The sequence below is a fragment of the Crocodylus porosus genome, unplaced genomic scaffold (genome assembly GCF_001723895.1).
Source record: "Crocodylus porosus isolate Cpor-Errol unplaced genomic scaffold, CroPor_comp1, whole genome shotgun sequence".
Classification (NCBI taxonomy): Eukaryota; Metazoa; Chordata; order Crocodylia; family Crocodylidae; genus Crocodylus; species Crocodylus porosus.
In genome coordinates this window covers 54,532,315-54,545,212 of record NW_017728931.1, presented here as the reverse complement: position 1 = coordinate 54,545,212, position 12,898 = coordinate 54,532,315, and the positions used below count along the sequence as shown (strand labels likewise).

The window sequence follows — 12,898 nt, the reverse complement described above, 5'->3', positions numbered from 1 at the left end:
GTGTGTGTGTGTGTGTGTGTGTGTGTGTGACCACATGCTCGTCACACACACTGACCCACAAGTCTCAGAGAAGTGGGGCTACAAACCCTGTTGGGAATGAAGTTGATCTTGCCCTGGGGAGAAAGTTTAGACACCCCTTTCCCCACAACCTCAGACTGGATGGGTCTGCTATTACCTGGGAGCTGGGGAGAGGGGGATTAGGATTACAGATGGAAGAGATAGAGCCAGTCGGCATTGATGGGACCAAACTACTCTTCTGTTTTTCTCTGCATCTCCTCTGTTTTGTTCAGCAAGTGCAAGAGGTTTCACTTCCCAGCTAAGTGAAGGGGCAGCAGGGAGAGGAAGGGTTACTGAATCTCCCCCAACATCATGCCCCACACCCTTCCCTCCCTCCTTCTCTCAGCTGCGGTATGGCTGCACGTCTCTCTCTCTCTTTGCTGCACTTTCTGTCTTATTATTTCTGTTTCTGACTTTAAATAAACATACTTCTTGTCCCATTTCTGTCCCTCACTCTCTCTCCCCCTTGCTGGCGCATGCCCCCCCCCATACACACACACACACACACACACACACACACACACACGGAGTCACTGACATTTTGCAAGGTGGCTTGTTTTGAAGTCTTTGCACTCAGCACACCCCCACACCCTGAGATAATGTTCCCCCAAGAAGCACGGAGGGAAGGTTCAATCCCCCAGTTTATGGCAGGGCTCTGTCACCTCCAGCCGCAGCATTACGTACCAGCCACAGCTCTCGAGGTGCACAACGTGCTTTGTACCGTAGCATTTGCAGTAGTTGTTGGTTTGTGTGCAGAATGAGCACGGGGGCTTGTCCACGGTGAAATGCAGTGTGTGTGTGTGTGTGTGTGTGTGTGTGCGCGCGTGTGTGTGTGCGTGCGCGTGTGTGCATGCCCACGCACTCACATGCTCATAATAGCCCAGGAAGACAAAGCCGCCCAAGGTACTAGCCCTTTGAAATGCCAGTGCCCTACCACTCCATTACTGTCATCTCTGACAGAATAGGGGCCATGTGATCTAGCCTGGCTCATGACACCAGTGGAGCCGGTGAGAGGAGGGGATGGGCAGGGAGGCACAGTTTGCTTTGGCCACTCAGATGCCGTTAAGGCAACAGTGTGTCATTTGTGATGTGCTCATTGGGTTGCCAGCATCCAGCTCATATGGTGACCTAAGGGAACCTGCTCAGCTTTGTTTCTCTGACCACCTGGTCCACTGTGGCAGGGAGGGAGAGAGCAGCAAGAGAGCTAAAGTCAAGGAGAGCAGCTCCAGGGCAGAGCTACCCAAAATGATCTTGGCTTCTGTGCACCAAGTATGTTGGGATGGGACAGGAGGGTCAATGCCAAGGGTCCTGAGCTGCTCTCATGGGCAATAACAAGAAGCTAGTGTGATGAGCCTTTCAGAGAGTGCTCTCTGGAGCTGCATGGTGAATCGTCCCTAGGCAGCACGTGTGATGTTTGTGTCGTCTCTGGAGCAGGACATCCCAATTCTGCTTTGGCCATGTGTGGAGGCTAGATTCTCCTCTGGCCTAAAGCAGCACAGCACCGCTCCACCAACTTTAGTTCACACCACCCTGAGAATCAGGCCTACAGAGTCAGGCAGGAGGGACCTTGCCACCCTTTTTGCAATAATATAGCAGCTACAAATGCCACCTCAGCCATATTTTCCCCCCAGGCCACATACTTGGATTTGGTGGAAGGAACTATCCTGATTTTCCACCCTGTAGTTTGGAGGCAGTTGTATTTCTGCTGAGTTCATATGGCTGTGGTATTCCAGAACACATCTACGCTGACGGGTGAAATGTTGTGTAGAGACTAACTTTAAATCTGTTAGCTGGGACCCAGAACTAGTCATGTTGTGGTAGCACAGAGCTCTGTGGTGTGAAGAGTAGACTCAGCTACATTTCCTCTCTGGACAAGTGATTTCCCCAAGCATTCCTTGCAAAGCACATTGGTGTGAAAAAGAAAGTTGAAGTAGACAATGTTTTTACCATTGATGTATCTCAGTGCCGTCTTTGCTCACTGGCATATTGTGTTTACTGGGCAAATCCCTACATGATCACAATGGTTCCTCAGAGATGCCACACACCCAACGGGGCCTTGTCTCGCCAGATTGGAGCAGCAGGGGATGGATGTTAGAAGGCAGAGATGAGGCACATTGGCAAAGGGAACAGAAAAACAATGGGTGCTCTATGCTGGAAGGGAGGGGTATTGGCAGAGGATGTAGGACGTGACCAGAGTGGCAAGGCACACTGCCGGTCAGGACTCAGTGGCACTGGCAGAGCTGTGAGAGGGGAAGAGAGAACAGGAATAGGCACAATGCAGTTGACACAAATTTTTTTGTTTCACATTTTGCAGCTTTTCTCCTCAGGTAGATATTTTCTCCTCGGGTAGATATTTTTTGCTTGTTTTTTACTGTTGCATTAAATAAAACGTGTCAGTGAGTTCAGTGCTTCTCAACATGAGCAGCTAATACAAGCAGCTGGAGCCAGGCAGAGGGCAAGGCTCACACATACAGCCCTGCCAATGCATCACATTACTGACCTGCAGCAGCCCCTCCTAATCTGCCCTTGGGCCCTCTCACAGCCCTCCCTGCCAGGGCTCCTCTTCCCTGACGAGCAACACCTTCCACTATTCAAGCCTTGGGACCTGCCCCTGTTGTGCCAAGCCATCTCCGCCCAAACCAGCTGCACCCCTACTATTTAAGTGCAAGAGCTGTTGTCAGCAGAAAACCCTAGTTATGCCAAATTGTTGGGGCAGCTTTGTGATATGAAACAAAGTGGGAGACAAAGATGAGGGCAAAGTATAGGCAACTGGCTGTGGAGAGGTATGGGGAAAAGGGGATGGCTCCAACAAGGAGAGACATCTCAGAGTTGACCCAGAGCTTCCATGAGTTTCCAGTCTGCACGGTATGTGTTCTAGCATGCACTGCTGGCAAGGGAACCAGATCCAGCAATAAATCTAGTTGTTGGTGTTTTATTAGGGCTTTGGTAAAAAGCCAGCACCCCAGGAAATGATCTACCAGGACAGGTAGGACCACCAGATGGGTGGCTCTGATGGCATCTTCAGCCTTTGCATTTGGGGGCAGGGAAGAGATAGAGGGCTTGGCACCCTGTGCTCTCTGGCTTGTAATTTTTTGTGGCAGTTCAATGCCTGGTGTTTTCTGTCCAAAAGTACAGTAGCCCCTACTCTCCTGTCCAGAGCCAGCCGTAGAGATGGGCAACATGGGTGACCACCAGGGTGCCGTGGCGCACGCACCCCCCCCACACACACACAGGCGCACACACTCACAGCAGTGCTTTCTCCTGTGCCTGTCCCATCCCCACCCCAGGCAGGAGGAGTGGTGCGCAGCCCAACCTGCCCCCAACCTCCAGCCTCAGGAGGAACTGGGTTGGGCACATGCAGGTGGGGTGATGCCTGCTCCAGTCTACCTGCCCTGCTCCCCGCACAGGAGCAGCAGTGCCCACCCACCAGCCTGGCTGGTGCACCATGCCACTCTGCTTCCCCACCAGACTACCCCACCCCCACACCCCTGCCTGCCTGCCTCTGCCTTCAGCAGTGCCACTGGCTTGGCAGTGGGGTGGGGGGGTTGCTAAAATATAAGTTCACCCAGGGCGCCATTTTCCCAAAGGCCAGCCCTGCCCCTATCACTGGTGGCCCGTGAGTCAGCACGGGTGGAAGCCCTGCCTCCTGCCAGTCCCTGCCAGGCAGGCTCCTCCCCATCTCCCCCCCCCCTCCCTCCGCAAGGGCTGACTCAGCAGAGCAGCTGGAGGTGATGGGTGTTGAGCAGGATGGGGTGGGTGGAAAAGTGATTTCAAAACCCTTTCAAAGGCAGCTGCAGTGCAGAGCTGGGAGAGGGAAGAGACAAAGGGAGTGGAGGACGCAAGAAGCTAAAGAGGTGACGGGAACAGGCAAAGATGATTCTTGGGGACTGAGCCCTGCAGGCCGAGAGGACTGGGACACCTTCCTTAATGCCACGGATCGGCTGCCTGTTGAAACGAGAGCTGTCTCTAAGGGACGGCTAAGGCCTCAGTAGTAGGAAGAAGCCAGGAGCTCGCTGGGGCTTGGGTGTGGCTACAATGGATTGACTGGTTCATGCAGCCTGAAATTTTGGTGGGTGCAGATTCAGCTCAACCCATCCACATCCCTGGAAGGAAATATCTGTCTCTGTGTATCTGTGCCCATCCCTTCCACCTTCTCTGTCGTCTGCTGAAACACTGGCAGGTCTACAGAATCGATACGAACTCTGCCAAGCTCCCTCCACTGCGACTCCTCTTTCATTCAGTTGCTGATGCTATTTTTCTCCTTGGGAGAAGACTGTTGAGCTGTTGGGGTGTGCACACGCGGGCAGATGGGTGGCTGAGTGGGTTGCTAGTTAGTGCACACACCCGTACACTCTCATTTCCCTGGCTGGGACAATGGGGAGGATGGAAAATGGGCCTTCTCCAGGGGTGCTACAATTACTCTTGTCATAACACATCCTTCACAGCTCTGCTCACGCGTAGGGAGAAAGCCTGTTACCGTTTCTAAGGTGGAAAAGGAGCTTTTTTTGTGGGGTTGGGATAGGGGAAGGAGCGTGTGTGCATGCTTATGTGTGTGCGAAGGGAAGGGTTGTTTTAGAAACCCCAAGAGGTAGAGCAAGCACCTTCTGGTGGATATTGTGTTCAGTAACTGTATGGCTCCTTGACCGAAATACCTTAACTGCACCCTTAAACTTAGATGCCATCTGAGCCCTAGGAGCTTCTTCAGTGAGACCCCAAGAGCTGGACACTGCCGCGTCAGCTGGTGGGATTTGAACTACATGCTTTTCCCGTGCCTGGCCTTCGATGGTCTCTTTAGCTTTATAATAAAAGGGCAGGGGCCATTTTTCCACTTGTAGTCTGTACCTGATGTCTGCACAATGCCAACCAGGGTTGTCTTGTAGGAAAGAGAGAGATTTCTGGCCGGTGACACCCAGCAGTGATAAACAGGTATGTAAATGCTTAGCCTGCTGGAGGGAATCAGGCCTTCACAGGCCAGTACTGAGAATGGAAGGTAAATAACCACCATATGTTTCTCCAGGCACATGATCTTGGGTCCTGCTTGTTCTCCAGCATTTCTTGCTATTTCTGGCTTAAGTTGTGAGCCGTCCTGGTGGGAAGCCTGATTTTGACTCGTAGCCTCAATTCTGCCATTCCAAAGCAGAGAGTGTGCTTTTATTTCTCTTTCCACTAATGCAAATCAGAGCATTCACAGAATAAAATGATAATTAATTCTACCTCCTGGTAGGGGTCCCATTCCCCAAAAGCACACCCAGAGATCACACGAGACTGTTCTTTGAAATATGTGGGTCATCACTAAACAGATCTTTTCCCCAGAAGATCCAGGTTTTGGGGCAGAAGCAAATGGAATGGGAAAAGAGTTGTTTTCTCCTTTGTGCTGCTTCTGGGCATCAAAAGTAGGGCCACGTATCCAGCTGAACAGTGTCTAGAGCATTGCAGCTGATCTCTGGCCACTTAGCACTCTTTATAGTTTCATATTCTCTTTGGACTTTTGCAATGGAGGTGAGGGCAGAACCTGGATCCTCTGGTTTCTAAAGCATTCCTAGAGCTAGAGCTAAAGGAGAATCTCTACTAGTGACAAAGGGCCTCTGACAGGCTGTCAACAGGCTAAAGTTTGGTCCAGTAGCATACACACATTCCAGCCAGTTCCCTACAGTTTTTTTCTAAAACCATGCTAGTCCCCCAAAAAAGGGAGAGAAATTCTTCAGTTGTGCTAGTACCAGTAGGTGCTCACCCCATTGACATAGGCTGGAAACTCCTGTGCAGCACCGGAGGGGAGGGTGCCTAGCTGCATGCACATCACAGAGCAGAAACTCAGGTGGCCTGATGAAGCATGCAGTTCATTCGCAACAGCAAGAGCTGTCTAGTCTGGGAACCAGTCCCAGAACAGGGGCCTCTAGCAAAAGACACTGGAGGGAGAAGGTAATAGCTGATGTGAAAATTGTACAGGCCAGGAGAGAGTGTATGAGGTGTCCTAGCAGTGACAGATGATTCAGATGGTTGGTAATGGTACAACAGAGTCTGGACTGCACAAGGAAAGCAAAGTCTGGTTTGTGTATGTCTGTGTGCAAAGAGATCTTAAGTGGCACCATGGCACTGTCTGCAACCATGGCTGGAGACAATCCCTGGTAAAAAGGATGTGGACAGCAACCACTGCCGCAACAGGCTGCATGCAACCAGCAATGAACCTAGCAGTTCTGTGCTTGGTGCAAGAGGCTGTCTCCTGTGACCTCGCACCACAGCCACTGCTGGCCAGAGGTGGTGGCTCTCCATGGCTTCCCCTTTAACTCCAGTCCCTTTCAGAAGGCACAGAGCCTTGCTCTGGTTTTACCCAGGTGGGTGGGCATATGGTGAAGGAGGTGGGACTCCATTGGTGTCAGGCTGTGAGGGGGGAACCAGGTCCTTAGCCAAGAGCTGTGGAAGGGGTCTTGAAGCCTGACTCTTGAGATCTTTTCTAAATTGCATTTCTTTGGGGAAGCAGGCAGCATATGCCCTTCTCCTGGTCACAGTCAGCATGCCACATGCCCAGTTTTCTATGATCTGGGAGCATTGGCCAAGCTCTACACCGAGGGAGGCAAATATAGGAGTGACTGGCTGGATCTGGCCAGTGGATCTGCTCTATCTGGACCACAGGGCTACCAATGGGCCTCCAAAAATTGAAAGTGACCAGGGAAGAGTGGCTGGGGGAAGACTAGGGAAGACCAGGGACTTTGGGCACCACTGGACATGGCAATTGGCAGCAGGCAGGCTAGCAAGGGTTGATACGGCCCTGTCACTCTTCAGCCACTTTGCCCATCACCACGGCTGCCCTGCAACCACCACTACCACCGTGTGCCCTGTGCCAGAGCTAGAGCTGCCGCTGCAGCATGGAACGTGAGGTGGGAGCCAGAGCTGCACCACATGCTCCATGCCACAGCCAGAGCCACTGCCATCACTGCATAGTCCAGGCTGGATCCAGCCTGCGAGGAGCCCTGCAGTCCAGATCCAGCCCAGGGCGCAAGGTGAATTTGACACCCATGCTCTACACCACATTCTCATGGACTCATGGAATAGCACAGCTGTCTATATAGTGAGCTCCAGCAGCATCTTGGACCCTCTATGGCACAGACCAGCTGCTTACTGCAAAGGACAACTGGGCTAGGTATCTGCTGGAGCAGCAGCTCATGGAGCACCCCGAGAACAGCCAGTGCAGGTCCTGAGGCAAAAGCAAGTTTTCCATCAGTTCTTAAGCAGTGGTAATCATAGTCCTGTCCAGATGTCTTAGGGCTTTTCTGATCCACTGCATCTCTTAAACTCTGCCCCACAACTCTGTGTGTGTGGGTCTGCGACAGACAGTTCTTTAGGGTAGATCCCACCATGATCCCACCCTGAGGCTGACACCGTGGTAGCAGAGGCAACAGAGACCCAGCAGGGAAGAACCAACTGCTGAGTGAGCTAAAAAGCTGAGGGAAAAGCCTGGGGGTTGAAGACAACAAGGAGACGGCCAGTCCCACTCCCTAAAGTGGCTTAGGTCTGGGGAGACAGACCAGATCTGGGGAAGGGAGAGGCAGGGGAAGTAGATGTGGGGTTTTTGCCTCTGTGTAATGCTGAGCAGGGCCGTGTGTGCTTGTGGTCCTGGCAGGCTACTCAGTGTCAAGAGTTGCCAAGAAAGAGCAAGGACACCAGCATCCAAGCCTGCCATGGTCTCAGAGCCCTAAACCAGGCAGCTGCGTCCATCACATTACAAGGAGTCCATTTTCATCCTGTCTCCTCCTGGCCTCAACCTGTGTTTGCCTCTGACTGCACAGCACTGTGGTGTCAGGAAGACGTGCAGTTTGGACTGGACTGGCTGTTGGGAATCATCTGTGGGAGAAAGCCTAGCCCAAGAGTGCTCTGCACTGGGGCATGGTTTGTGAAGCACTGTGCTTGGAGCTCCTCCTGCGCATGCCTGGGCCTGAGTCTCCCCTGGCTCTGACTGCTATGACTCCCACTGACTTGCTGATTTACACTGGTGCAAAAGCAGAATTGGGCCCTTTCCGCCTCCTTTTCTTCTCCCACTGCTTCATCAGTCTGTCTGTCTCTCTCCATCCATCTCTCCTTCCATAAGTATAGGATGGGAGCTCTAAATGTGGCTCCTGTTTCTCCCTTCCAAAGGCCAGAAGTGACAGCATGCTATTTCCTGATGTGTATTTATCCAGTGGCATTTGCGGTGATGATAGACCCAAGTGGGGTGGGGTGGGCAAAGGCGCTAGAGAGGTAAAATCCTGTTAATTGGCCAAGTCTGAGGGGAGGGGGAAGAGCAAAGCTCAGGTGGGGAGGGGCTCTTCCTCCTTTATTGGTGAAAGGAGCCCTAACCAGGTCCGGGGGGTGGGGATTTAGATTGCTCCTTCCAAACTGAGGAATATTTGAAAGCCTGCCAGAAAATGAATTACTCCTAATGCCAAAGAAAAAAACAGGACAGAGGGGCTCCTATGAAAGTCATTGCAGGAATCCTGGTCACCCTGTTATGCTGATGCTGGGTAACATTTCCTGGCATAGGAAGGCTTTAGATCGGGAATGTCACTACAGCCTAGGCCATGGGCTCCTGAAGGGGCTGAGAACTTGATAATGGTGTTAATCCCCCACAGCAACCTGGGCTGATTCAACAGCCAAAGGATGGTCCAAATGCAGCCCACAAGGAGCCCTGCAGTCCATATTCAGCCCAGGAGGGCCAAACAGGTTCAATGATCCTGCTTTAGACTTATAGACAGGGTCATGGCTCAGTGCCAGCCATCTTGTCTCCCTTGCTCCATCCACCTAAGGGTGCCTACCCTGAACTAGAGCAGTGGTTCCTACCTAATTGGCCAGGAGATGCCCATATGATTTGACAGGCAGGGAGATCCAATGGACCTGGCCCTGTGCTGACTTAGCAGACAGCGGTTTCATTTCCAGCTCTGCCACTGATTTACTCTGTGGCCTTGGGCAAATTGCTTCTTCTCAGTTTCCTTTCCCAGCCCTTGAATTATAAACTCTGCAGAGCAGAGACCATTTCTTACAGAGTGATTGTGAGGTATCTGGTGCAATGGTCCTCTACGCACCACCAGAATAGAAAAGAACCGCCAGAAGTCTGGCAGAAACCTGGCTTTCCCAATGCCTCAGTCCAGTCCTTCCCCCAGTCCCCCAGTCTCTGCCTTGCCTGAATTCTGCAGCACCCTGCAGGCCAGGGCAATCCATCACTCAGGCCTGAAGTACTGTGTGTCCCTGCTCAGAGGGCCTCCACGCTACTTACTTGTCCAGTGATCCACTGACTCGCCTGCCACCCCGCCTTCTTGGTCAGCAGCCTGTGACCTTCATCTTCCCCTCTGAGCATGGAGGCAAAGAATCCTTGTCAGCTTTGGGCAATGTCACCCTGACTGTCACTCATTTGCTGCTCCAGTCCTTTGATGACCATACTGTCTCCTTTACCCAGATTCCTCTGCTCTTGCTCTTCTGGCTGATAGCTTAGAAAAGAATTGCCCATGTTTCCTTTCAGAGATGGACACAAACAGCAGAGTCCAGTGTGACTCTTTGGGGAGATCCAAAGCTCCCCAAAAGCCAGGTGCTGGTTTTGACTTTGGGTCAACTGAATTATTGGAGCCATGGCTCCAATTTCTTCTTCAGCTCAGCAACTCTTCCAAACATATACTACTTTCAATGCATATGCAGGCTGATCATTTTCCATTCACTCAAGCGCACTAGGCCACCAGGCCATGTATGCCGGTTTGCTCTCATAGAGCTCTGGCCAGGTAAGAGGCCATGCACGCTGACTTATCCATGTAGGGCCTACTGAGATTGGCTTGTTGTTGCTGGTTTTCCTACAAAGCTGACATGCTTATGCCAGCCTGTCAGGGGTGGGAGTCTCACAACTACTAGGGATGCTCATTGGCATGGCATTCTAGGCTTGCTGTTGAGTTGCATTGTGCTGTCTTATAATGCTCAGGATTTTTGGAAGGGTAAAATGGCCTGGATGTGGCATTCTCCCACTGTGATGGTGGCTTGGCCACATAAGGCAAAGAGCTGCTGTGCCCATGGGCTAACAGCTGGATGCTTTAGTTCAGGAGATGCTCATGTGATGAAGTTGTAGGTTTAATCTTTGCAGCAGACAGCCCATCCAAAGGTACAGGGTTAAGCTAATTCTGAATTGCACACCCGGCTTACTTTTCAGGGGTGTTCAGGAGTGTGAGGCTGCAAGAATGTTTTGTGCCTGGTGGGTTGTTTGTAAGCACTGAGCTTTGCAAACTGCTTAATTTTGCTTGTATGGGTGCTGGGTTTTGCAGTTTTACTGTTGCTTACCAACAGCTGCCTACGTTGCTTCGTAGGGTCTTGGGGATGTTGGTTTTTATTTAAAAAAAGAATGCTGAATTTTTTACATGTGCCTTTTCTCTCTCACATAAAGACCTAAGGAAAAGTAGGTCAAATATGTTGAACTTCCAGATGCAACAGGTCTGTTTGAGTGCTGATTTACTAAGATGAGTGCAGAGCATGACAGCTACCTAGTGTGGAATGGCCCTTGGGAACAATTATGTCTTCCCATTGCCTGGGACAAAAGAGAAACCTGTCCTACCTGTAGGTGGAGAGATCTTGATTGAAAGTTACCCATGGGTCTCTTCTAGCTGTAAAAGGGGATAGACAAATTCTTGGAGGAAAGGAACATCACTAACTATTGAGTCTGGGACTGAGGGGCACAGCCTCCGAATCAGAACTTCCTAGCCCTTAAATCCTGGATGCTGAAACTGAGAGAGGACCAGTGGAAAAAAAAACCCTGGCCATTCCCAGTTCACTCTGTCTCTCAGCATCCGTTCTCTTTCCCTGTGTGGCACAGGATACTGGGCAAGATGGGTATATGCCAGTTTGACCCAGGAAATGGCAATTCTTAAGTTCTTTAAAAAGGTGACAATGTTTTAACAAAGGGAGGAAATTAAAACCATTTCAGATTCATCAAGTGATTTCCCTTTGGGACTGGCTCAGTGCATGAGCTGTGCTAAAGCTTCCCGTGGCCAGACATTTCAGCATCTGGGTGGGACGGAGGTAGCTGTTGCCAACAGTCTGCAGATGCAAAATGAAAGTGAACCACCCCCACCGAGAGAGACTGCTGACTGCTCTAAAGCAGAGGAGAACCCAGAGACAAAAGTCAGGCAAGACTAAATGAAAGCAGTTATGACAGACGTGGATCCAACCACAAAGAAGCCTGATAGGACCAAGAAAGTTGTAAGCAGCTGTGCCAATGGAAAGATGCCAAGTCAAAGGAGACCTCATGTAGATTTGTGGTTAGGTTAGTCTTCCTCAGCAAACCGTCCCTCCTTTGGCATTGATAAGTGAGTCAAAATGCAACTAGAGACCAAAACCAAATGGCAGAAGGACAGCCGGCTAGCGAGAGAAGGTGACTGAGAAGTAACAGAAAAAATACCCTTGGAAGAGCCATCATCGACCTGTCACGTTCCAAGATTAATACACAGGCAAAAATCTTGGTTGATAAACTCCCAGAGAATGGTACAGGATGAGTGCCCAGTGGTATGCTCTTTTTTAGCATTGCCTTCTGTGGCTTCTGTTAAAGTTTAGTTGTCAAAGTTCATTGATGGCTGATAGAAGCTGGCATGAAATGTGAATGTCCTGAGGGCCGCCCTTCCATATTCCAGACCGACTGGGACAACTGAAAAGGGGACTGGCTTCAAGGACTCTGTGTCTGGTTTTATGTTGAGTAGCGTATATGCTTGGACAGGACATAAGCTCCTTGGGCACAGTTGTAAAACTTCCTGTGCAGTGGAGATATGGCTAGTAAAGCTCATGGTTCTATACTCCACTAATGGGTTTCCCCAGCTCTTGGATTTCAGGAGTTCCCAGACAGCTTGGACTTAATGAACAGTGGTGAACTGATGTCCCATTTGTGTTACCTGTAATACTGTGGAATATGTCTGTATCAAACTGGGGACTCCATTTGGTTTTAGGACTTCCCTTCTTAGACTCTATCCTGCATTTGGGGTCAGGACAACCATTTTGGGTAAGGAGCTGAACATATCTAACCTTGTCCTGGGTAAGGCGGATCTGCTAAATTCCAGCTAGTGCCATGCTTGGCAGGGGTGTAGTTGCTTGGCTAAGGGCATGGGATAGTAGCCTAAGACTGAGAAACCCCACAAAGAGATTGTGTCTAGACTACTGGTTGAGGTAGTTCAGGTTCCCTGTGGAGCCTGAAATCTCTACACAGAAGCCTGGCTGGAGGGTGGACCATGGCAAAAAGGTCAGTGACTTTAAAATGGGAATGATTTTTGTCAAAGAGGAGCCACAGGTCAGATGGCCCAAAAGAAGTGGTGAGGGGCATGTGGGGGTTAGAGACAGAGAAGATCTATCTGGACAGCCCTTTTCTACTCCACTCACTGTCTAGCCAGTACAAGGCCATTTTTAGCAGTATAAGCTGGTTTTTTATGCTAATTTCGATGGAAATAGAGCCGTCCATATCGTATCCTGGGACTCGCTGTCTGTAGCTGCACCAGTTTCTGTGTATGTGCCTTGCTCTGGGAGCTCCTGGACACCATGACACTGCTGAGATGTCTTCCAACATGAATGTTAAAGGAATTAGAGACGGTTCTTATGCAATGCTGTTTAATGTTTCATGTCATTATTAATAAAGTGATCATTAAAAACGGGCAGGATACTCAGGAAAGGTCATGATTAGTTCATCCTCAGCCCTACTGGCACATCACCGTTCTCTGCAGTCTGTTCTCCAGAGCTTTCTCCACTTCAGTTTGAAATGACTCAAGTGAGGGGGTTGCCATTGCTTCCCCTGGGAGCCTTTTCTGAAGTCTGATAACTATTGCTTTTAAGAAACGGCCCCTGCCCTCCAGCTTCAGTT

The 12,898-nt window shown here is 50.6% G+C and overlaps 1 protein-coding gene across 1 annotated transcript in view; it reads left to right on the top strand.

The window, feature by feature from the left end:
* Positions 1–12,898, top strand: part of SHISA8 (shisa family member 8) — a 23,906-nt gene that overhangs the window by 1,673 nt on the left and 9,335 nt on the right. The gene's annotated exons all lie outside the window — the stretch shown is intronic.